This window comes from Gallus gallus, chromosome 17 (assembly GCF_016699485.2).
Source record: "Gallus gallus isolate bGalGal1 chromosome 17, bGalGal1.mat.broiler.GRCg7b, whole genome shotgun sequence".
In the NCBI taxonomy this organism is placed as follows: domain Eukaryota; kingdom Metazoa; phylum Chordata; class Aves; order Galliformes; family Phasianidae; genus Gallus; species Gallus gallus.
In genome coordinates this window covers 352,552-372,124 of record NC_052548.1, presented here as the reverse complement: position 1 = coordinate 372,124, position 19,573 = coordinate 352,552, and the positions used below count along the sequence as shown (strand labels likewise).

Sequence of the window (19,573 nt, the reverse complement as noted above, 5' to 3'; positions counted from 1 at the left end):
CTTTAGGGTGATTTTTAGGGCTATATGGGAGATGTAGGGAGATTTGTTTCTCTAGGGGTCTGTTGTGGTATAGGGGTGATATGGGTGTGTAGGGGGCTTTGGGAGGAGCTCCACGGTTCTATGAGGGGGCTGTAAGGGCTATAGGTGTGTTCGAGGGGGATATGTGGCTCTGGGGGTTTGTGGTAACATGTGGGAGCGTTGAGGGTGCTAGGGGTTGGGGGGGGCTCTAGGGAAGGATGTTGTGTTGTAGGAGATTGTGGGGGCCTGAGGGAGGATATAGGGTGTCTGTGGGGGGCTCTTGGGGGATATAGAGGAGATATGGAGTCTAGAAGGGTTCTGGGGGGATATGAGGTTGGATATGGGAGAGTGTGGGGGGCTCTGGAGGGGGTCTAGGGCCAGTGTAGGGCTGTGGGTAGCTGTAAGGGGCGATGGGGCTATAGGGACTGGGGGACTGTAGGGAGGGTTTTAGGACTGTAGAGGGGACATGGGGTTCTATGGGGCTGTAGGGAACAGGGGAATAATATGACACTGTAGGGGGCTATTGTGGGAGCTCTATGGTTCTCTGGGGAGGCTATAGGGGGCAGTGGGAGAGCTATAGCGGGTTTATAGGTGGTTATGTGGCTATAGGGTTCTGTGGGTGGGCTGTAGGAGGGTTCTCGTAGGGTAGGAGGCTATAGGGGGCTATGGAGGGGATATAGGGAGATATGGGGCAATAGTGGGTTTTTAGGGGGTTGTGGCGGGCTGTGTGAGGGTATAGGATGATAGAGGGCCGGAGAGGGTTTCTAGAGAGGGATATTATGCTGGAGAAGGTATGGGGGGCTAAAAGTGGGCTGTGAGGGTTATAGTAGGGCTGTGGTGGGCTATTTAAATATAAGGAGATATGAGGCTATAGAGGGTGTTTGGAGGATGTGGTCCTCTAAGGGGCTGTGTGGGTCCATAGGATGATCTGGAGCTATAGGGTGATCTCTAAAGGGATGTGGGGCTAGAAGGCTCTCCCTTCCTTCTTTCCCCCCTTTCCACAGCAGGGAGGGTGAAATGCTAGTCATGAAATTGAAACTGGAACTGAAGTTGTCTTGCAATAGAATATGATGCTTTTGTGGTCTTCAATCTGAAACGTGTTTTCTCCTTGGGCTTGAGGTAATCTGTTTATGTTTAATGATTATGTTTAATAATCTAATCATGTTTCATAATGCCTTTTGAAAAGGTTTCAGTCTCCATTCTGCTGATCCGAAAGAAAGAAGGCGGCTTTTGGAGGACTTGATCATGGCGAGTCGAGCTGCTGCTGAACCTCCCCTTCCAACATCCAGCAGGTGAGGACGCTGTGCATCTCAGCCCTCCCTCCCTGCACTATAGCAGCGATTCTAATCAAACCTCTGAACTCCCAGGTTTGTTCTGCAGGTCCCAATGATGGCACAGGCATGAAAGAGCCCAGAGCTCGTCGCTGGGGAGAGGCTGCGTATGGCGTTGTGAAGGGAGAGATGGAGGAGGGGTTTGAGCAGCGCTGTGCAGGAATGAACGGCTGGTAAGAGAAGAGGTGTGTGTGCTGAGAGCAAGGGCTGTACGGCTCCTCTCTGTGTTCTCACAGCAAGTGCACGGCAGAGCTCCTTGCTCTCTGTTCTTTCTTGCAAGGCTGCGGCGCTTCAAAGTGCGCTGTGGGTGGGCAGCGCGATGACAGCCCAAGGGTGGCACCAGGAGATGCAGCGCAGCCCTCTGCAGCAGCAGGGTGCATTGATTGGTCTTGCTCATTCTTGAAGGAGAAGGTGTGTTTAGCTGCCAACTTTGGTGGCTCCATGTCATGTGCTGAAGGCTTTGGGGCCCTTCCTGTGTTCCTCACGTCCTGAGGCAGTGAAGGACTTCCCTTGCTCTGTAGGAATGGTTCCTGTGCGAGGACATGGTCGTCTGCCTGTAGCAGATACTGAAGGTTGTGCTTTTGTGACTGCAGTGATGGAGTTGGCTTTAGAATGGCAATTGCACTCTGCTCACGTGCAGCTCTTTCTGACACAGGCAGGAGTCGGGCAGCGGTACTGCAGCTCCTCTGGCAGCTTTGCAGCTCAGCTGGGAAGCAGAAGATGTGGATGTGAAAGAAGAAGTCCGTTGCTGGGACGTTCCCCTGTTCTTCCCCCAGCTGTCCCCTTGCCTCAGCCTGGATTCCCCTTGCATTCCTGTAGGATTCCCTTCCATCCCCCTGGCTGCCCCTTGCTTTCCCCAAGGCTGCCCTTTCCTTTCTCATGACTGCCCACCCATCATTCCCTCAGAGTTCCAATAACCCTCCCAGTGTTTCCCAGCAAGACCCCTAGAGACACCCTATAGCCCCCCACAGAGCCCTGGAGCCCCTCGAGGACCCCCTCAGACCCAGTACACCTCCCCCGTAGCTGGCCCATACCCACATGGAGCCCCACAGTCCCCAGCAGCACCCCATGTGCCCCACTGGGCTTCCCCGGAATCCTCCTATTTCCTCCCTCAGACCTCCTTTACACCTCCAAGATACCCCCTGGGAACTCGCTGACCCCCATGTTCTTTGACAGTACCCCCATCACCATCCAGTGAACCCCATAGCCCACCTTTGGCCTCTCCTCCCCCTGACCTGCCTCCAGATCCCGTACAACCTCACAGTGCTGTAGCATGGATGGCTTCTGCAGGTGAGGAATGGGGAGCTGGAGAAGGTGTAAGGCACAGATGTGGGTGAAAGTGAAGTGGTTGGCACTGGGGATACTGGGGAACACGGATCAGAACATGGGTGGATTTGGGGTGGATAAGGGGATGTGGACCACAGCCTACAGGAGCAGAGTGCTTCTCAGGAGGAGGCAAGGTGTGAGTTACAGGTGGGACTTGTGGGTGCGGGGACGTGGGGTGGCATGGGTACGTGGGGGGTCTGGGGGCTCGTGGGGAGCGGTTTGGGGTCAGAATGGGGGATGTGGGGTGGTGTTGGCGTGCATTCATTGATTTCTTCCTGAGAGGGGATTGGGGTTCCCTGTGGCCCAAAGGTGGAGCCCTCATCGGTAACCGCACATGAGCCCAGAACCCCACAGAACTCCGCGTGACCCCGAGGCTCCACATGTCCCATAGCGCTGTGAGCACCGTAACCCCATATGAGGCTGTGGGCAGGGATGGGTCTGTTCCTGGCTTGTTCAGAGGGTACTATAAGGTGGCTCTGGGGCCGCTGTAGGTCAGCAGCCTGTATATTCCCCTGATGCTCATCTTGCCCTCATCTTGGGGGGCAAAATGGAGGTCAAGGGGTTTGTTGGGGGCTAAGGAAGAGGTTCCATGAGTGTATCCCATAGCTGCCCAGAGCATCCCCAGAGCCATCCTAGAGGAGCAGCCTCAGAGCAGCCCCATCATTGCCCATAGCTTGTAGCCAGCAGCAGTTCCACCAGCAGCAGTGTGTTGGGTAAAGACAGCTCCTAAGTGTGGCTCTGCTGCAAGGCTGCCCCAAAGTGCTCCTGAAGCCCTCCCATAGGCGTCTTTTAACTGTCCCACAACCCTGTGAGGCTTCCCCACATCCCAGCACATCCACGAACGTGCCTGTGGGGTGTGCGAGAAACGCTCACATCCCTGATGTTCCACCAGGCACAGCTCTCAGTGCAGCAGCAAAGCTCATTCCTGATTGCTGTGGCATTACTGCACTCTGCTCTGTGAGCTCCTTCTGCTCCTGTAGCTCTCCTCCCATGGCACCCACTGCTCTCCTGTTCCCCCTTGGCTGGGCACTGCAGGCTCACAGTCTCCACCACGCATCCGCTGTGCCGTTTTTCCAGAGGAGGTCTATGGCCAACGTGTTCCTTTCGGGCTGATTTTGTGCTTTTCTATGCAGACAGGCAGGCAGGATTTCTTGCAGCTGTTGCACGTGCTGGGTCTCATGCTCCGTCCTGCGGCTGTGCCTTATCTCGTGTGCACTCTCCACCTCCCCCTGGTCAGAACGTCCTGGCCCTGCTGTGCTCTGCTCAGCATCTGTCTGCTGAACGACGACACAGCTGTCACACTGAGCCTGCCTTGTGCTATCCCTGCAGATGATCAATGATTTCCTCTGCCACTCTCCCACCCGTAAGCGCCCGGGTGATTCCAGCAGCACACAGCTGGCACACAGAGCCATGCTGACCACGGCAGGGTGCAGCTTCTTGTTGCAGTCCCGTAGCGGTGGGTGGCCGTGCCAAAGGGGGATCCCACCGCTGCTGCTCTCCATCCTTCTGTGCTCGTTCTGCACCACCGTGCATTCCATGCTTCCTCCTCGTGCTGCGCTGCCCATTTCTCGGGGTCGTTGCAGCAGCTGCTGCAAGTGCTGATGTTGGAGCAGTTTCTTCCCCACCGCGAGATCCCTTCCAAGAAGCACTGCCCCTACTGCTGCAACGGCCCCAGTCTGGGACGCCTTTTTGTAAGGAGTTGTGTTGTTTGTTCTGCAGCTGACTTGGATTTCTTCTCCCACTGTCCCGTGAAGGAGTTGATTTGCTTCAGTCCATCCCTGTTCCATTCCTGGCTCGGGTATCCCTCGTGGCCATGCAGCACCGCAGCAGCAAAGCTCCAATCCCTTCCCCGGTCTCAGTGGGTTCAGTTTGTTCTGTTCTCATCCACTTACAGAAACAGAAGCTACCAACCCACCAAACCCTGGGACAGGTATTTCCCTACAGAAGCATTCATGTCCTTCTCCTGGCCCCTTTGGCCAGCTCCCAGCTCTCCAAACTGAGGCGTACGGCTGCAGCCCACCCCATGGCTTCTCTGGGGCAGCTGTGGGGCAGCCCCACCCTGAGGAGGAGATGCCTTTTCCCTAGCATGCAGCTGGTTCTATGGCCACATGGGGTGAGGACGTGGGGTCGTGGGTCACATAGGGAGTCCTGCAGGGTCACAGAGTTACAAGGTGATGTGGTGCTATGGGTTCAGGTGGGGTTCTGAGTCACAGTGATGGGGTCAGATGGGGTGACATGGAGTTACGGGTCACATGGGTTGTATGGTTGGGTGAGGTGGGGGCAGGGATCCCAGAGTTATGGGGCCAAATGGAATTGGGTCGCAGCGTGATGGGGGCAGGCAGAGTCAGGGAGTCACAGGGTCATGTGGGGGTATGATTCCCCCAGGGCTGTGGGTCACGTGCAGCCATGGGGTCACGCACATAGAGGGCGATGAGGTCATCTTGGGTTATGGCTCATGTGGGTTTACGGCTCAGGGCCCCTCTTTTGGGCCTCAGGGACGCCCAGTCCCCTCTCAGGATGAATTGAAACCACTGCAACTCTGCCCACCCCCCCCCCCCCCTCTTTTTACCTCAAGCTGCTCCCCACATCCTCCCATACCCCCTATGTCTCCATACTACCCCATGTACCTGTTTCCCACCTGCAGCCCGCGTCTTATCTTCTCTTGGACAGCATTCTGCTCCTGCAGCCTGTGTTCCCATATCCCCCGATGTCCCTATATCCCTCCCACACCCCCCACAGAGCCCCATAGCTCCTCAAGGACCTTCTCCCGGTACACCTCCCCCCAGCAACCTGCGACCTCACAGAGCTCCACAGTCCCCAGCAGCACCCCACGTCCCCCTCTGAGCTCCCACTGAACTCCCCTATTTCCTCCTTCAGACATCCTTAACCTCTTCAGCCCCCTCCGCCCCGGCTTCTCGGACTCCCACAGTTTCTGAGAGGACCGCCATCACCATTCCAGGATCCCCATATCCCACCGACGAGGAACCCCACAGCACAACACATCTCAGGATGGGGCTCCAGCTGTGCCCCGATGCGTTCATTCAAGAGAGGAGAATGAATGAGCGTAAGGGGGCGACTTTCCTTCTGACATTGCCCACCACCTGCGTGTTGGCTGTGCCGTGCCAGCAGCATTTTGTCCTCGAGCTGTGAGTGCAGGTATGCGTGCATACGGGGGTGTGCAGAGATGGTGCTGAACATCAGAGCGTGCATTGCACGTGGCTCTGTGCACGGTGCTTGCAGGTGAAAGTTTTGCATGTGTGCGCATGCACATGGCTGTGTGCAAGGCCAGAGCAGCGCTCGTGTCATCGTGCACGTGGGTGTGCAAAGGGATGGAGTGCACGCATGTGTGTGTATGCATGAACACGGGAGAGTGCATCAAGGTCTTTGCACAAGGCCATTTGTTTTATCACACTTTTGCGTGTACATGAATGGAGTACGCACACAGGGCTGTGCAAGGATGAGATTCCACGTGTGTGTGAATGCACAGGTGTGTGTGCAGGGAAATCTTTGCACTTGGGTGTATGGTTCTGCACACATCCCTGCACACAGATGCGCGTGCAAGGGAGCAGCGGAGGCTCCTGGGAACAGGAGATTGCTGGGAGCAGCAGAACTCCCGTGAGAGTGCTGGAGAGCACAGGGCCGGGAAGCACAGCTCCGCAGCAGTGCGCTCTGCACAACAGCCTGCAGGACGGCACAGAGCGCTGACAGAACCAGGACACAGCGCCATAGCAGGCACTGCAAAGGAAACAGCTCCATCCCAGCCGCAACAGTGACAGGCAGGCAGGCACTGGGGAGGGCTGCACGGCAGAGGGACGCCCTCTGAGTGCCACAACATGGAGCGCTGTCTGCAAGCAGAACAGTGCCAGGATGGCAGCCTGGTGGTCCTAAGCTGCAGAGATGCTGCTCTGGACCAACAGCCTGTCATTTTTTCAGAAAACGCCGTCCTTTTGCTGAACTTTGCTCATTGTACACCCGTCATCACAGCAAAAAACGCTCAGTGCTGCCCTGGGAAACTCAGCAATCTCCACAGCATTGCTCTCCAAGTTAGCACGCTCATGGCCAGGCTTTGTTCCCTGCAGCTCTTTGCACGTGCTTTGCAGACAGTCTGTTTGTGGGCAGTGCAAAGGACTGCTGCATCCATTGCATCACTGGACGGCAGCATTCGCTGACGGAGCTGTGGCAGTTCTGATGCGAGCGCCGCGAGACCAATAACGAGGAGGTGGTGCAGCAGCTCTCCGAGTGCCGCTGGACAAATCAGGCCGTGCGCTCTCTGTGAATCTATAAATTTGACTGGTGTTTATTGACTACGTTTGAAGGTGGAGTGCTGAGATGGGCGGCACTCAGCGCTGCCCTGTAACGCCGCGCACTGCAGAAGCTGCTGCCTGCTGACGCTCCTCCTCTCAGTCCTTCAGCTGCAGCTTCTGCATCATCTCCACAAGGCTGTCCACTGCGGAGGCCTGGGAAGAAACGGAGCGAGGGTAGAAACAGGACACCACTTCCCTCGGGATTTTACAGTCTCTTCCTTTCATGTGTGACAGATGGAGGCCCTGAGAACAACAAGAGCCGTGTCTGTGTTCACCAAGGACTCACCTCTGCACGTGCAGCGGCAGCTCTGAGGGCAGCCTTCTTCAGCTCCTTTCTCCTCTCTTTTCGTTGTCGTCTTCTTTCTGTAAGGCAAGAAAAAGAGATGAATTCATTTTGTCTACAGTGAAATGGCAGAAACATACATGCCGTACAAGCATAAGGCAGCAAAAAGACGGAGGAAATGGGACTAGGAAGCCTCCCAGTGAATGACATTTCCAGGAGGCGTGCAGAAGACTGCCATAGAGTTAACGGGAAGAGACAGGCTTACACGTTGTGGCACCTCACTGCCTTTGGACTTTGTAGCCTTCCACTCTTTTCCCCTCCAAGGAGTAGGAAAAAGCAAAGCCAACCCTAAGCAAACTCAGTGTGCTCGCACAGGGAAGCGTCTCAGCACGGCGGGTACCACAGCACCTTCTCACCTCTTTGCTTGGAGCTCCACGCTGCAGCAGGCCCAGGGTGTGCTGCTGGAGCCGGCACGCCGTCTCCACTCGGCCCCCTCACTCTCTTATTGGAAGGCAGCTGAGCTGCTGTTGGTTTCCCTTCCTCCAAGGCCTTGCGTTTACATCCAGCCTGGGTGTTGGAGACAGAGCGGGGGCACACGGCAAGGGAAGGTCTTCCCCCTGTGCTGGGACCTGCTCTTCTAGGGAGACCTCCAGCGTGCAGAGGAGCTTGAGCTGCTGCCTGTTGAGAAGCTCTCTCAGTATGGACCTGCTGGACCACTTTGACATAGATTTTGTCATTTGGCTCAGCACCAATCTCTGTTAAGAAAGCAAAAACAAGGAGATTTAATGAGAGCCCGCCACTACTTTCAGTCAGCAAAACGGGTCACAATCCTGGGACATCTCATCTCGAGTGCTCACGGTCATGGATCATAGGATCTCGGCTGAACTGTGGGGTCACATTTCTAAGCAGCACAGGAATACTAAATGTAAATGCAGGGATTAAGACCAGAACCAACACACAACGTCCACAGTCCCAGGAAAGGACGGACAGAAAGTTTCACTAGAGAGACAGTGCACCAAGCCCAGGTGCCTGCTGTGTGTCTGTACCTCTCTTGGGTGCTGTGCCACACTGGGCGCTTCTGCCTTGCCTTTCTGCAAGGCTGCGCTTTGCTGGAAGGCCGCTCGCATCAGCTTCTGGCAGAAAGGAGACAAGAAAGACATGAAGAGCATCTCTGTGGCGGAAGATTTGAGCACAGCCAACCACAAACTTCTGGTCTTCAAGAGCAGTTTCTTCAGCTTGCCTTTCAGCTGTTACAACATTATGCCAACTCTGCAGTCAGCACGGATCTGCAGTGCCCTTTCCTCTCCACTCCATCGCACACTCTGCCATCCATGCTGCCCTGTTTAGAGGCACTTGCCCACAGCACAGCTCACAAGAGCTTCTTACCTGCGGAGGCTTTGCGTTTCCAGCCTTGCCCAGCACCACTCCATGGACGCGCAGGCTCCATCCCTACAACAACAGATGGTGTGTTGATTTCACAGACACCAGCAGGCAGCAGAAGTACTGCCCAGTATGCCCACGTCCCCCCAGAAAACAGAAAGAGGCTACTTGCACAGCCCAAACACAAACTGATTGATAGTTCACTTCTCACTGCTCCTTCCTGCACTCCAAATGCATGCTCATTTGACATCCCCTGAAGCGCTGCACCCGCCCAGAACGAATACTCAAAATTCATTCCTCCACACTTCATGACAGAGGGCCGAAGAAACTCACTTCTGTATGGCATGAAGGACCGTCCGTCCCTGTTGCGTCCCTCAGTGCGCTGGAAGGCGCGGTCGGATCTCTGGCAGCCTGCTGGCTGCTGCTCCCAACCGCGGGGAACCGCGCCGCGCCGCTTCTGAAGAGAGAAAGGAAGAAACGGTGGTGGGAACGGGCAGCCAAGGCTTGCAGAGAGGTTCCAGATGGTGCCAGAAGAGGGGATATCAGAGTGCTGAGACACTGATTATCACTAAGGGAAAAGACGGCCTGAGCCACGTCCGCGTTGTTAGCCCAGGCTGTCAGCAGTGAGCGCTGAATGCAACCGGTTCCTGAGGTCACCGAGGACCAGCAGGGCTCCCCCTGCTGCGTCCCTTCCCCATGAAAAAAAGAGAAAGGAAGAACCAAGCAGAAGAAGCCCAGCCATACCTTGCCACTCAGACGGCAGCAATTGGAACTGCGGTCGTCTCCGTGCTGAGACATGGCCGCTGAAGGCTCAGAGGATGATGAAGTTCCCAGGCCTCTGTGCACAGGAACTTCCCCGGCCCTTGCAAAGAGCTGGCTTCCCTCTTCCTGCGACTGCCTCGATCCCAAAATCTCCCTTGGGACAGGAACCCTGCAGAGAGTACCGACGAGTGCACACGCGGTGCTTCTGACGGGCTCTCACAGGATGATCTGTTCCACGGAAGGCCCAGAGCTCAGCCTCGGTGTGCAGCACGCTCACCAGAGCACCAGCTCTGCTCACCAGCTGTGGCGGAAACGCTGCCAGCCCAGCAGTGATTGTGACCTCAGCGAGTGCCCGCATCGCTTCCGTGCTTTCATCATAAGCGAAGGAAATGGGGGACTCCCTGATCCACGTCTTAGGAAACCAATACCAGGGTCACCCAGTGGGGTTATTTGAATAATGGAGAAGATGACTCTTGTGCAGCCCATTAAAAACCAGTCAAGACCAGTATGGCCTCCGAGTGGTCAATGGAGTCCCAGGGGAACCCGTAGAAAACGAAACCCAGGGCCTGTGCCAGCATCTGTGTTTGGGGCTTTGAGTCCCAGGGCTGATGTCAGCCTCTCTGGCTGTGGCTTTAAGTCCCAGGGCCAGTGCTGGGCTCCCCGCCTGCGTCTGTGGCCTTAGGCCCTTGGCTGCTTCTGGCCTCTCTAGCTGGGGCTGTGGCTTTAAGCCCCTGGACTGGGGCCAGCCTTTCGGGCTGTGGTTTTGGTCCCCAGGATTGGTACCAAATTTGAAGAAACCAACAGGAGGCTCACCCAATGGGTGATCATGGGTGTCATTGGGGTTAGTGGGGGTCAGTGCGGTTAATGGGGTTATTGGAGTCAATGGGGTCATTAGGGTCAATGGGAGTCACTGGCGTCAATGGGGCAAGGGGGGTCACTGCAGTCAATGAAGGTTATTCGTGTCATTGGAGTCAGTGGGGTTACTGGGGTCAGTGTGGGTCATTTGGGTTATTGGGGTCATTGGGGTCTATAAGGCTCCTTTGGGTTAAAGGGGTCAGTGGGGTCAATGGGGATCATTGGGGTCAGTTGGATTATGGGGTTCATGTGAGGTCACTGGGGTCACTGGGTCAAAGGGGTCAGTGGGGTCAGTGGTGCCATTGGCGTTATTGCAGGCTGTCACGGAGTTACCTAGATAGATCTGTGCCCGTGACAGGGGGGCAGTAGGCTTGTGGGCCCCCCTTCCCCCTGACTTCCCGAGAAAAAAACGAAGCGGTGGCAACAATCTAAGAAGGAGAACTTATTTTACTAACTATGATGTTGGGATGCAAGATGACACGATACAATACAATCTAATTGGGAGTAAGTATAATAAACCAAATGAAATGAGGGAGAGAGAGCGAAAGAGCGATAGAGAGGGAGAGAGAGAGAGAGTGAGAGAGTTTCCGAAACCGAAAGCCTAACTTGATGAAGGCGCCTGGCTTGGAAAGCACACCCACTCCTCTCCCGGCAGCAAGCGAAAGTGAAGAAGCACCGCGCGCAACCAGATGACGTATCTTCCGTGATGTGTCTTCCTTCTGTGACCGTGAGGTCCTCTGGGATACGTAGTTCCTCTCTTTTGTCCATGATGTTATGATGTGGAATACCAATAGCGAAGTTACAAAACCATGACACAGGCCAGAAGGGTTTGGGCTTCCAAGCAATCACCAAGCTTTTGGATGAGCCAGCCCTCTGCTTTTTGTGAGGACAGACCCCAACGAGCCCACAGAACCCAAATAACCTCCTTGACCCCCACAGACAAGTCCTCCTTGGAAAGCCATCTCGGCAAGGGCAGAATAGCGCTGTTCTTGGGCCGCAGCACTCCATGGCCAGGCGCTGCTCAGACGCTGGGGCTGCATTTCCTCCTGGGCACCCACACATGCTGCGATTCCCCTGCAGGTTCCTGCCGGGTTTGTGGCTTCCTGCTGGGGAACTCCTCACCTTCTTCTGTAAGTCGGGCTGCAGGTCCGACCACCTGCAAAGACCGAGGCAAAGCTCTCACTGAGCGCCTCAGCCTTTGCCATGGCTGCCCACTGCCTTTCATCCGAGGGAGCGCTCTCCTCGGCCCGTCTCCTCCTGCCTGTGGAGCTGCAGATGAGGCTGCACGCGTCTTTGCACGTGCACTGCAGTGCAACGGGATGGGGTTGCATGTGTGTGCGTGCATGTGGTTGCACGCACGGATGGGGCCACACACACGTGTGTGCTGTGGGCAAACAAACCGCTGTGGTGCTTCAGGGAGAGCCTCACCGCATTTTTGCTGCTCCCGGCAGCGCCTCGCCGCCATTCTTTGCTTCTTGGAACCGCTTCCTGTCGCTGCCGCTGCTTTGAGGGTGTCCGCTCTGCTCCCAGCTCGGTGCAGGCCCGTGCCGGCCTCTCATTGGTCAGCGGCAGCTCGATCCCGCCCTTGCTGGCCTCTCATTGGTCAGAAGCAGCTCTGACCCACCCCCAGTGGCCTCTAATTGGTGATCGGCAGTTCCATCCCGCCACTGCTGGCTCTCATTGGTCAGCAGCAGCTCTAAGCCACCCCCGGTGGCCTCTCATTGGTCAGTGGCATTTCTGGCCAGCCCCTGGCCTCTGATTGGTGAGCGGCAGCGCCGCCAGCTCCAATTGGCTGAGGGGCAGAGCGCGCCGTTGGCAACCGGCTTGGAATCGCCCAGCTGTCCCCTCAGACGGCAGCCCGTGGCCGTCCCCTTCGCCGTGGGATGCGGGGATTTGGGGCGGCTGAAGGAGACGGGGCCCCCACCGCTGTAGCGCTGCTGCCCCCATTAGGGCCTGGAACTCCGAGCCTCCAGCTCTGCTCGCGGTGCCCCCCAAGGCTGAGGTGGTCTGTGGGTGGAGGGGCAGTGGCGGAGATGTGGTGGGGATGTGGGAGCTGAAAGGCTTTGGGGGCTATTTGGGGGATGTGGGAGGATATGGGGCTGTAGGGTGCTGTGTGGGGATCTCGAGGGATATGGGGATATCGGTGGGTTTTGGGAATAGAGGGGGATGGAGGGATGTGGGGCCACAGGGGGTGCTATAGAGGGATCCAGGGCTGTGCGTGGGTTGTAGGAGGAGATGGGGCTGTAGGGGGCTGTGTTGGGAATACAGGGAGGGTGTGAGGGGCCATGGGGAGGCCAGAGGGAGAAATGGGACTGTGGGGGGTATAGGGTAGGGCTTTGGGGCGACAGGGGGCTGTAGTGGGTTACAGGGGTGGATATTGGGGGATATGGGGCTGTAGTGGTCTGTGGGGGCTATCGGGAGGGATGTGGGTCTACTGGGGGCTATAGGGGGGCTGCAGAGGGATATAGGGCTGTGTGGGGGTTGTTGGAGGACATGAGGCTATAGGGCGGTAGGGTGGCTCTAGGGTTGGCTCTAGGGGTTTGCGGGGCTTTATGGAGCTTAATTGTATCTCTAGGGGGGCTATGGGGCTCTAGAAAGCTGTGGGGGACTGTAGAAGGGGTATTGGGGTATATGGGAAAAGAGGGGGATGTGGTTGGAATCTAGGGATCTGTGGGCAGCTATTGGGGGATATGGGGCTCTAGGGTGCTGCAGGGTCTTTAGGGAGTGTTTTAGGGCTATATGGGGGATATAGGGGGATTTGGTTCTCTAGGGGGCTGTGGGGGTATAGGGGTGATATGGCTCTGTAGGGGGCTTTGGGAGGAGCTCCACGGTTCTATGAGGGGGCTGTAAGGGCTATAGGTGTGTTTGAGGGGGATATATGGCTCTAGGGGTTTGTGGCAACATGTGGGAGGGTTGAGGGTGCTAGGGGTTGGGGGGTCTGTAGGGCAGGATGTTGTGCTGTAGGAGATTGTGGGGGCCTGAGGGAGGATATAGGGTGTCTGTGGGGATATAGGGGAGATATGGAGTCTAGAAGGGTTCTAGGGGGATATGAGGCTGGATATGGGAGAGTGTGGGGGGCTCTGGAGGGAGTCTAGGGCCAGTGTGGGTCTGTGGGGAGCTATAAGGGGAGATTGGGCTTTAGGGGCTGGGGGACTGTAGGGAGGGTCTTAGGGCTGTAGAGGGGACATGGGGTTCTATGGGGCTGTAGGGAGCAGGGGAATATTATGACGCTGTAGGGGGCTATTGGGGGAGCTATATGGTTCTATGGGGAGGCTATAGGAGCTTTATAGGTGGTTATGTGGCTATAGGGTTCTGTGGGTGGGCTGTAGGAGGGTTCTAGTAGGGTAGGAGGCTATAGGGGGCTGTGGAGGGGATATAGGGAGATATGGGGCAGTAGTGAATTTTTAGGGGGTTGTGGCGGGCTGTAAGAGTGTATAGGATGATAGGGGGCCAGGGGGGGTCTCTAGAGAGGGATGTTATGCTGGAGAAGGTATGGGAGGCTAAAATGGGCCTTTGGGGGTTACAGAGGGGCTGTGGTGGGCTATTTGGGGATATAGGGAGATATGAGGCTATAGGAAGTGTTTGGAGGATGTGGTCCTCTAAGGGGCTGTGTGGGTCCATAGGATGATCTGGAGCTATAGGGTGATCTCTAAAGGGATGTGGGGCTAGACGGCTCTCCCTTCCTTCCTTTCCCCCCTTCCACAGCAGGGAGGGTGAAATGCTAGTCATGTAATTCAAATTGGAACTGAAGTTTTCTTGCAATAGAATATGATGCTTTTGTGGTCTTCAATCTGAAACGTGTTTTCTCCTTGGGCTTGAGGTAATCTGTTTATGTTTAATGATTATGGTTAATAATCTAATCATGTTTCATAATGCCTTTTGAAAAGGTTTCAGTCTCCATTCTGCTGATCCGAAAGAAAGAAGGCGGCTTTTGGAGGACTTGATCATTGCGAGTCGAGCTGCTGCTGAACCTCCCCTTCCAACATCCAGCAGGTGAGGACGTTGTGCATCTCAGCCCTCCCTCCCTGCACGGTAGCAGCGATTCTAATCAAACCTCTGAACTCCCAGGTTTGTTCAGCAGGCCCCGGTGATGGCACAGGCATGAAAGAGCCCAGAGCTCGTCGCTGGGGAGAGGCTGCGTATGGCGTTGTGAAGGGAGAGATGGAGGAGGGGTTTGAGCAGCGCTGTGCAGGAATGACCGGCTGGTAAGAGAAGAGGTGTGTGTGCTGAGAGCAAGGGCTGTACGGCTCCTCTCTGTGTTCTCACAGGAAGTGCACGGCAGAGCTCCTTGCTCTCTGTTCTTTCTTGCAAGGCTGCGGCGCTTCAAAGTGCGCTGTGGGTGGGCAGCGCGATGACAGCCCAAGGGTGGCACCAGGAGATGCAGCGCAGCCCTCTGCAGCAGCCGGGTGCATTGATTGGTCTTGCTCATTCTTGCAAGAGAAGGTGTGTTTAGCTGCCAACTTTGGTGGCTCCATAGCATGTGCTGAAGTCTTTGGGGCCCTTCCTGTGTTCCTCACGTCCTGAGGCAGTGAAGGACTTCCCTTGCTCTGTAGGAATGGTTCCTGTGCAAGGGCATGGTCGTCTGCCTGTAGCAGATACTGAAGGTTGTGCTTTTGTGACTGCAGTGATGGAGTTGGCTTTATGAATGGCAATTGCACTCTGCTCACGTGCAGCTCTTTCTGACACAGGCAGGAGTCGGGCAGCGGTACTGCAGTGGGGAGCCCCACAGTCCCCAGCAGCACCCCATGTCCCCCACTGGACATGGGAATTCTCCTATTCCATTCCACGGAATCCTCCTATTTCCTCCCTCAGACCTCCTTTACACCTCCAAGATCCCCCCTGGGAACTCACTGATCCCCATGGTCCCTGACAGGACCCCATCACCATCCCAGGACCCTCGTAGCCCACCTTTGGCCTCTCCTCTTCCTGACCTGCCTGCAGATCCCGTACAACCTCACAGTGCTGTGGCATGGATGGCTTCTGCAGGTGAGGAATGAGGAGCTGGAGAAGGTGTAGGGCACAGATGTGGGTCACAGAAAGTGAAGTGGGCGGCACTGGGAATACTGGGGAACACGGATCAGAACATGGGAGGATTTGGGAAGGATAAGGGGATGTGGACCACAGCCTACAGGAGCAGAGTGCTTCACAGGAGAAGGCTTCCAAGGTTCCCCCTTGGCTAGGCACTGCAGGCTCACAGTCTCCACCACACATCCGCTGTGCAGTTTTTCCAGAGGAGGTCTATGGCCAACGTGTTCCTTTCGGGCTGATTGTGTGCTTTTCTATGCAGACAGGCAGGCAGGCAGGATTTCTTGCAGCTGTTGCACGTGCTGGGTCTCATGCTCCGTCCTGCAGCTGTGCCTTATCTCGTGTGCACTCTCCACCTCCCCCTGGTCAGAACGTCCTGGCCCTGCTGTGCTCTGCTCAGCATCTATCTGCTGCACAATGACACAGCTGTCACACTGAGCCTGCCTTGTGCTATCCCTGCAGATGTTCCATGATTTCCTCTGCCACTGTCCCACTCGTAACTGCTCGGGTGATTTCCAGCAGCACACAGCTGGCACACAGAGCCATGCTGACCACGGCAGGGTGCAGCTCCTTGTTGCAGTCCCGTAGCGGTGGGTGGCCGTGCCAAAGGGGGATCCCACCGCTGCTCTCTATCCTTCTGCGCTCGTTCTGCACCACCGTGCATTCCTTCCTTCTCGTGCTGCGCTGCCCTCAGAGTGCTCTGCCCATTTCTCGGGGTCGTTGCAGCAGCTGCTGCAAGTGCTGATGTTGGAGCAGTTTCTTCCCCACCGCGAGATCCCTTCCAAGAGGCACTGCCCCTACTGCTGCAATGGCCCCACTCTCAAACTTCCTTTTGTAATAAGGTGTGTTATTAGTTCTGTAGCTGACTTGGATTTCTTCTGCCGCTGTCCTGTGAAGGAGTTGATTTGCTTCAGTCCATCCCTGCCCCGTTCCTGGCTCGGGTGTCTCTCATGGCCACGCAGCACCACAGCAGCCAAGCTCCAATCCCTTCCCCGGTCTCAGTGGGATCAGTTTGTTCTGTTCTCATCCACTTACAGAAACAGAAGCTACCAACCCACCAAACCCTGCGACAGGTATTTCCCTACAGAAGCATTCATGTCCTTCTGCTGGCCCCTTTGGCCAGTTCCCAGCTCTCCAAACTGAGGCGTACACTGCAGCCCCCCCCATGGCTTCTTTCTGGCAGCTGTGGCGCAGCCCCACCCCGAGGAGGAGATGCCTTTTCCCCACATGCAGCTGGTTCTATGGCCACATGGGGTGAAGACGTGGGGTTGTGGGTCACATGGGGGTCCTGCAGCATCACAGAGTTACGGGGTGATATGGGGCTATGGGGTCAGATGGGGTTCTGAATCACAGTGATAGGGTCAGATTGGATGGTAGGGACAGATGGGGTGACATGGAGTTACGGATCACATGGGTTGTATGGTCGGGGTGAGGTGGGGGCAGGGATCCCAGAGTTATGGGCCCACATGGCGTCGGGTCACAGCGTGATGGAGGCAGGCAGAGTCAGGGCGTCACAGGATCATGTGGGGGTATGGTTCCCCCAGGGCTGTGGGTCACGTGCAGCCATGGGGTCATGCACATAAAGGGCGATGAGGTCATCTTGGTTTATGGCTCATGTGGGGTAACGGCTCAGGGCCCCACCTTTGGGCCACAGGGACGCCCAGTCCCCTCTCAGGATGAAATGAAACCACTGCAAACTCTGCCCCCCCCCGCTCTTTTTACCTCAAACCGCTCCCCACATCCTCCCATACTCTCTATGTCCCCATACTACCCCATTCCCCTGTGTCCCACCTGCAGCCCACGTCTTGTCTTCTCCTGAACAGCATTCTGCTCCTGCAGCCTGTATTCCCACATCCCTTAATGTCCCTATATCCACCAAACACACCCCCAGAGAGCCCTATAGCTCCTCAAGGACCTTCTCAGACTCAGCACATCTCCCCCACAGACTTTGCACAAGGCCTTTTGCTTTTGCACACCTTTGCGTGCACATGGATGGAGTGCGCACATAGGTCTGTGCAAGGATGCGTTTGCACGTGTGTGTGAATGCACAGGTGTGTGTGCAGGGAAATCTTTGCACGTGGCTGTGTGGTTCTGCACACATCCCTGCACGCAGATGTGCGTGCACGGGAGCAGCGGAGACTTCTAACCGGAGATTTCTGGGAGCGTTGGAACTCCTGTGAGAGTGCTGGAGAGCACAGGGCCGGGAAGCACAGCTCCACAGCACTGCGCTCTGCACAACAGCCTGCAGGACGGCACGGAGCGCTGACAGAACCAGGACACAGCGCCATAGCAGGCACTGCAAAGGAAACAGCTCCATCCCAGCCGCAACAGTGACAGGCAGGCAGGCACTGGGGAGGGCTGCACGGCAGAGGGACGCCCTCTGAGTGCCACATCAGGAGAACCTGGAGCGCTGTCTGCAAGCAGAACAGTGCCGGGATGGCAGCCTGCTGGTCCTAAGCTGCAGAGATGCTGCTCTGGACCAACAGCCTGTCATTTTTTCAGAAAACACCGTCCTTTTGCTGAACTTTGCTCATTACATACTTGTCATTAAGGAAAAAATGCTTGGTGCTGCCCTGGGAAACTCAGCAATATCCACAGCGTTGCTCTCCAAGTTAGCACGCTCGTGGCCAGGCTTTGTTCCCAGCAGCTCTTTGCACGTGCTTTGCAGACAGTCTGTCTGTGGGCAGTGCAAAGGACTGCTGCCTTTGTTGCAACACTGGACGGCAGCATTCGCTGACGGAGCTGTGGCAGTTCTGAGCGAGCGCCGCGAGACCAATAACGAGGAGGTGGTGCAGCAGCTCTCCGAGTGCCGCTGGACAAATCAGGCCGTGCGCTCTCTGTGAATCTATAAATTTGACTGGTTTTTATTGACTACGTTTGAAGGTGGAGTGCTGAGATGGGCGGCACTCAGCGCTGCCCTGTAACGCCACGCACTGCAGAAGCTGCTGCCTGCTGACGCTCCTCCTCTCAGTCCCTCAGCTGCAGCTTCTGCATCATCTCCACAAGGCTGTCCACTGCGGAGGCCTGGGAAGAAACGGAGCGAGGGTAGAAACAGGACACCACTTCCCTCGGGATTTTACAGTCTCTTCCTTTCATGTGTGACAGACAGAGGCCCTGAGAACAACAAGAGCCGTGTCTGCGTTCACCAAGGACTCACCTCGGCACGTGCAGCAGCAGCTCTGAGGGCAGCCTTCTTCAGCTCCACTCTCCTCTCTTTTCGTTGTCGTCTCCTTTCTGTAAGGATATAAATATAGATGAATTCATTTTGTCTACAGTGAAACGGCAGAAACATGGGTGCTGTACAAGCATAAGGCAGCAAAAAGAGAGAGGAAATGGGACTAGGAAGCCTCCCAGTGAATGACATTTCCAGGAGGCGTGCAGAAGACTGCCATGGAGTTAACGTGAAGAGACAGGGTTACACGTTCTGGCACCTCACTGCCTTTGGACTTTGTAGCCTTCCACTCTTTTTCCCTCCATGGAGTAGGAAAAAGCAAAGCCAACCCTAAGCAAACTCAGTGTGCTCGCACAGGGAAGTGCCTCATCACGGCGGGTACCACAGCACCTTCTCACCTCTTTGCTTGGAGCTCCGCGCAGCAGCAGGCCCAGGGTGTGCTGCTGGAGCCGGCACACAGTCTCCACTCGGCCCCCTCACTCTCTTATTGGAAGGCAGCTGAGCTGCTGTTGGTTTCCCTTCCTCCAAGGCCTTGCGTTTACATCCAGCCTGGGTGTTGGAGACAGAGCGGGGGCACACGGCAAGGGAAGGTCTTCCCCCTGTGCTGGGACCTGCTCTCCTAGGAAGACCTCCAGCCTGGAGAGGAGCTTGTGATGCTGACCTGTTGACAAGCTCTCTCAGTATGGACCTGCTGGACCACTTTGACATAGATTTTGTCATTTGGCTCAGCACCAATCTCTGTTAAGAAAGGAAAAACAAGGAGATTTAATGAGAGCCCAACACTACTTTCAGTCTGCAAAACGGGTCACATTCCTGGGACATCTCATGTCGAGTGCTCATGGCCATGGATCATAGGATCTCAGCTGAACTGTGGGTTCACAATTCTAATCAGCACAGGAATACTAAATGTAAATGCCAGGGATTAAGACCACAACCAACACACAACGGCCACAGTCCCAGGAAAGGACGGACAGAAAGCCTCACTAGAGAGACAGTGCACCAAACCCAGGTGCCTGCTGTGTGTCTGTACCTCTCTTTGGTGCTGTGCCACACTGGGCGCTTCTGCCTGGCCTTTCTGCAAGGCTGCGCTTTGCTGGAAGGCCGCTCGCATCAGCTT

General features: G+C 55.9%; 2 long non-coding RNA genes across 7 annotated transcripts in view; both read left to right on the top strand.

The window, feature by feature from the left end:
• The window catches only part of LOC112531479, an 18,306-nt gene extending 11,321 nt beyond the window's left edge, over positions 1-6,985 (top strand). Inside the window, exons 2-6 of one of the 6 annotated variants that reach the window (XR_005840507.2) lie at positions 1,205-1,310; positions 1,386-1,534; positions 2,005-2,639; positions 4,395-4,605; positions 5,553-6,985. This is a non-coding gene — a long non-coding RNA (uncharacterized LOC112531479). Of the gene's footprint in view, positions 1-1,204; positions 1,311-1,385; positions 1,535-2,004; positions 2,640-4,394 lie in introns of all 6 variants that reach the window. The other 5 variants (XR_005840506.2, XR_005840505.2, XR_005840504.2 and 2 more) reach the window with 5 other exon arrangements.
• A 5,100-nt stretch (positions 6,986-12,085) lies between these two features.
• LOC121107079 lies at positions 12,086-19,379 on the top strand. The gene is made up of 3 exons (XR_005840493.2): positions 12,086-12,261; positions 14,147-14,252; positions 14,328-19,379. It is a non-coding gene; the product is annotated as an uncharacterized LOC121107079 (long non-coding RNA).
• Positions 19,380-19,573: the final 194 nt, after the last annotated feature.